Source organism: Benincasa hispida, chromosome 3, assembly GCF_009727055.1.
Source record: "Benincasa hispida cultivar B227 chromosome 3, ASM972705v1, whole genome shotgun sequence".
Classification (NCBI taxonomy): domain Eukaryota; kingdom Viridiplantae; phylum Streptophyta; class Magnoliopsida; order Cucurbitales; family Cucurbitaceae; genus Benincasa; species Benincasa hispida.
This window is the reverse complement of record NC_052351.1, coordinates 58277566-58283758: the sequence shown is the minus strand read 5'-3', so window position 1 is coordinate 58283758 and position 6193 is coordinate 58277566.

Genomic DNA, 6193 nt, shown 5'->3' with positions numbered 1-6193 from the left:
AAGATCATTTTGAAAAACACTTTTCTTCTTCTTTTATTTTTTATTTTATTTTATAATATGTGGGATGGAAGTTATTGATGCCTAGATAGAAAAAAATGCACCTTGACCTTCATATCACATCATTAGTGAAAAATAATTTGTTTGAATGAGGAGTTTGCCACATACACACTTTCATTAGGGGTGTTCATGGATTGGATTGGATTGGGTTGGGTTTAGGGATATTTTAGGCCCAACCCTATGCTTCGGGTTGTGTATTTTTTAACCCAAACTAACCCTTGTTAAAGTATGAACCTGAACCAAACCAACCCATAAAAAAATGGGTTGAGTTGGTTCGGTTCCATCGGTTCCCTTGAAAAAAAAAAGCTTGGAATCACCAATAAAAAACACATAAGATTCCACAATCCACAAGAACAATATCCAAAATCTATTATAACAAAACAAGTCTCCAAAATTCACAAGAAAGACCATAATGTCTATAAAATTCAATATATAGGCAACAATGTTTTCAAATGTCTACAAAATCCATAAGTAAGATTATAATGTAATGTCTACAAAAGTCTTCAAAATCTAATAGATTTCAATGACCCATTCATGATCCTGACAAAACTTGCTCTTTGAAGAACCCTAAACAAGATTTAAACAATAAATTATATAAGAATACTATCATAATTTCAATATATTAATATAGATTATAGAGTAAATATATAATAGATAACACTACCTGATAAAACTTTATCACAAATTTCCAATTCTTCAGTTTGTGGAGTAAGATCTAATAATGTTGGCTTCGCACGTAACCAATTTTGTGTACATATTAAAGCCTCCACCATCTTAGGACTTAAAGAACTTCTAAAAGAGTCAAGTATTCTACCTCCTGTACGAAATGCTGATTCAGAAGCAACTGTTGACATTGGTACGGGTAAGACATCCCGAGCAACTTGTGATAAAACTTTGTATTTAGGAGCATTTAATTTCCACCAATTCAAAATATCAAATTTTCTATCAGATCTTCATTAGGTTCTGACAAATATCTCTCTACATCATTTCTTGTTTCATTCAAATTTTTCTCTTTTCTTCTTCGTTTGTATTCCAACTGTAAATCCATTTCCATGTCATCACAATCCTCACTTATTTCAATTGTGTGACATGGTTGTTCAAATCATGACCACTTGAATCACTTATCTTATCAAACTAACTTTCACCTCATCAGTCATTGTTCTAACAATTCCATCCCCATAGATACTTATGAAACAAAAGGATACATAATCCAACTTATATCGTGGATCAAGCACAATAGCTAGAAACAACACTTTGTTCATCTTGTCAAGAGATCCCCAATACTTATCAAATTTCATTCTCATATTGGAAGCCATAGTATATATCACACTATTTACATTTTGGCTCTAACTTATTAAATGTCGTTGAATCCCACAAAGTTCATGAAAAAATGTATTAGAAGTGACATAAGTTGAGCCACTAACCTTCAATGTAAGATCATAAAACATCTTAAAAAATTTGACAAATGTTTGAACATGGTTCCAATTGGCTAAGGTCGGTGGTCCCTTTCTTTTCTTTCTATTCTCATCTTCAGTAAAGTGATGTACAAAATCTTCACCCTCTTCTTCTAAGCATTGAAAAGCCTTTTCAAATTTTAAAGCATGATCAAGCATCAAATATGTTGAATTCCATCTTGTAGACACATTCAGATAAACAAGGGCTTTAGATTCAATCTTTTTATGTTCAATACAATTTAATTTTTTTTTTCAATCGCTTAGGAGAAGATCTAACATATCTTACAACATTTTGTACACTAGCTATCGAATCATGCAATTCTTTCAATCCATCATTGACAATCAAGTTCATAATATGAGCACAACATCTCATATGCAATAATTCACTATCCAAAATAAGAGACTTCCAAATCTTTAGTTTTCTCTTCATATATGAGATTGCTTAATCATTTGAAGTTGCATTATCAACAGTAATTGAAAAATATTTATCAATACCCCAATCCAATAAACAATATTCAATTACTTTACCAATTGTCACTCCCTTATGATTAGGCACTTGACAAAAATTCAATATTCTTTTCCGTAAATTCCATTTAGAATCAACAAAATGTGCTGTAAGAACCATATCATTGATGTTCTGTAAGAAAGTCCAAATATCTATTGTTAAGCTCACTCTTTGACCACTTTTGATTAAAGTTGATTTCAACAATTTTTTTTCATCCACATACAACTGATAAATATCCCTAGCAATTGTGATTCTTGAAGGAATGTCAAACTTAGGACATGTAATATTATAAAATTCTTTAAACCCCTCTGTCTCTATAAATCTAAATGGTACCTCAGACAATACTAGCATCTTAGGACATGCATTTCTAACTCTTTGTTGACTAAAGGCAGTAAACAAAAAATTCATATTGATAGTACCTTTTGCATCAATTTTATTCAGTTGAAATTTTAGTATGGTTTGCCCTTTAGGTTGCTCTCTAAATGGATAATTTTTGCATTCTTTTCATAAATGCTTCCATAAGGTACTAGTTCCACATGAAGAAGTGTCACAAGTGTAATCTTTATCTCAATAATTATATTTGCATCTTATACCTTCGGTGTTAGATCTTTCCATCTTTGTAAAGTGATCCCACATTGAAGATGATGACCTAGTTGGTTTTCTCTTGCCAATGACTTCCGATGGTTTAGAACATGCATCAGGGACAAAAATATTTATAGGTGGAGATTAATTGTCGATGTCAATCAACTCACTATTTTTCATCTACAATATTAACAAATAAAGAAAAATAAAAAAAATGTGAGCATAGGTGAACTATGAAGAATGAATAAAATAATTAAATATATATATAAAAAAATAGTTTAGTAGCTAACGTGAAGAAAGCACTCATGGAGAGGAAGAGTCAGAACTCAGACGAGTGACGAAAAGGAGTGACTCAGAAGATGACACTGACGGAGAGGAGTGACAGATGGAGAGGCTGGCGAGTGGCAACTGGCGTGACGAGTGACAAAAAGCAAAAAAGGGAATGACGGAGAAGAGTGATGGATGGAGAGGAAGAGTCGAAACTCGAACGGAGTCGATGACTCGACAGAATGGACGAGTGATGAATGTCAAATGGCTGATGGCGTGCGTGATGGAAAAAAAAGGATGAAAATGAATGGCGCCGCTGACCTACCGTCTCATTTGACTGTCTCTGTCTAGGGGAAGTTGAAACATGAAGAAAAAGGAAATCAAAATGACCTCCAATCTCCACGGGCCACATGTCGACAAGGGAATGGTTTAAGCCTTCAGCCTACCGAGAAGTGGGAAGTTGGTTTGGGCCTTCTGTTCTTGGGTTGAGCTGAACTGAGGGCCGAAGGGAATGGGCTAAGCTGAACTATACTTCTTGGACTGGGTCTACATACAAATTAAATTATAATAAATTCTTTATACTTCCTGGGTCGGTTCGGTTTGAACCGAACATTTTTCCTACGAACCTGAGAACCAAACCGACGTATTTGGGTTTATTAAAAAAAATCCAAACCAAACCAATTTTTTTTTTTTTTAACCAACCTAAACTAGTTGGGTTGGGTTGGGTTGCTCGGTTTTTTCGGGTCTTCGATTTTTTAAACACCCCTAACTTTCATGTCTAAGTAAAATATTGAAAGAGTGTAGAAGCTAGGGAGTTTAAGAATATGATGTGATTTACCTCTTTGGGAGTTATAATGATATATTTAAAGGATAGTTTGACCTAGTCTATTTCTATCTCCTTTAGAAACCTGGTTATTTAATAACTATATTCACAATTAGTGTTCTTGTTAAACTAGGGATGTCCCCCGCATGCTGATTGAGCTCCTCGGCCTTGTAGGTTCAGGCCTTGGAGTTGGTTGCTTTGGAGGCTAAGGCATTGGGTTGACCTAAAGGCCCAACTCCCTTCTCTTGGCCCAATCTATTTTGTCTTGATGTCGTTTCAATTTTTTTTCTTGATTTTCATATTTATTTTTTTGGTTTAAAATTATCTATAATAGAAATGATCAGACATTTAACCTTAAGATTGATAGTATAAATTTTGAGTTAGTTGAACTTATACTCATTTCAATTATCCAATAATAGACTTCAAAATTTAGGAAATCCAAGAAGAGATCTTATTCTTAAGATTCATCCCCCCACCAAAAAGGGGAAAAAAAGTCTACTAATTTGCATATCTGAGTTGGAAACCCTTCAGGTCTAACAATAACTTTATTACAACTTAATAGTTTTCATAAATAACATAAAAAATAAAATAATTTTAGGATTATATTACCAATATATATATTCGTTAGTGGAAAATATTTCACTGGCTAAACTCCAATCAAAGCGTGGTTTTAGGCCAACATCCATTAATTGTTGAATTTATACTTTTATCCTATTATTTTATTCATAGTCTGTACTATGTTGACTTTATTTTTTTATTTTTTATTTTTAAGAGGAAATGGGATACTTATAGCAACAATAAGCACTTAACTGAAGAGGTTCCAAACTATTTTAGTATATGTTTAATAATTAATGTAATAATGAAAGTTGAATTAATTTGTTTCCTCAAATTGGTATCAGCCACCACGCTCTAAAGTTGAAAAGCAATTTGAATAAAAACAATATTGATAAATAATAATAATACAAATAAAGTTAAAATTGAAACCCATTAGGAGTTTGATTAGTGTTTCTAAAATTAGTCAAAGTAACTTTAAGTTAGCACTAGTCTATGTACTATTTTTATAAGACTGAAGATTTAAAATTTTCTTACTTCTATTTGTTGTCAACTTTGTCATTATTTTGCCTCCTAAAGTTATTGTTTGACTAAGTTAGCTCAACTCGATCCATTTATTTGTTGGATTATATGTGGAAACAAAGAAAATGTTAGTTAATACTTAGAAGGAAGTTGAGATATAGCACAAGATGTAGATATGGCAAACCAGCCAGGATCTTGCTATTGAAAGTAATAATCTAATGGAACTTTACCATTAATAGATTACTCGATCTTATCAATGTGTTTATTCCCATCTTGTGTTACTAATGTAGCCTTGGATCTCAAAAATCTATCTTTTTGTTGATGACAAAATCTAGCAAAGCAAATTCACTTCACTTTCACTTGCCCAGCGGTAAATTTATAATTTGGAGAAAAGATCACTTATAAAACAAATAAAGTAACATGATGTGGTGCTTGCCATAAACACTCCGATGCTTAAGTCAATATTTTGCACAAAGGTTAGGGAAAGTAATTTTTAGAGAGGAGTTGAGATTATTTTTCATAGGATGTCATGTCCTATTTATAGTTGAGTGCTAGAGGTCTTCCTTATTCCTTTTTAGAGAAGGACTATTCTTTCTCTTATTTTGAAATCGGATATGTGGGGCTTGGGCTGGGCCGTTGAAGATGTTCCAATAAAGAGGGCCAATTCAAATAGACCTTACTTAAAAAGGTTGCTTGGCCTTAGCCTCGGCCTCTAGGGCCGAGGTGGGCCTTGGGCTATAAAGGTCCACGTTAACTTCAACCTCAACCTCTGAGGTCAAGGAGAGCCAAGTCAGCTCTTTTCAGCCTAACTCTTTTTTCTTCTATTTGTTTGAACTCTCCTAGGCCTACTCCTAGTAGTCTTAGCTGACTCATGTCATAAAATCCATGAATTTGAACTTCTATTTGGACATTTTTACTATGAGAAAATCGATTTGTGCATGAGTTTTCCTCATATTTTAGTCATATTTGTCAAATTAAGTTTTCTAGAAAGTAGTTATGCTTAAAAACATTATTTTTTGCTGATTTGAAGTTTTGGTAGGTTTTGAGGTTGTTTCTGCGAAGTTTACATCTGATGCACCCGCATCAGTGAGCCGTAAAATTTAAGAAATCGAACCAGTCAAAGGCAGTTTTGATTCTCACTATTTGATAAGTTATTTAGCTCTAATTTTGCATGCAAATTGTTCAGAGCTTGAAATCTAGCCTTCCTTAACCATTTTTGTGCCTATAGAGGGTTGAAAATGTTGAGATTGGTATCCTAATTCTCCCGGTGGTCTCATAGTTTGTAAACATTTTATACACATGTTGTTATTAATAAAATAAGTGTTATTTTATAAGCATTTACTCATATCCAATAAACTAAGATTCGTGGTTATTTCATGTAACTTAAGCATGTATGTGAGACATACAAGTGGATCATGCCTTAAGTAATAA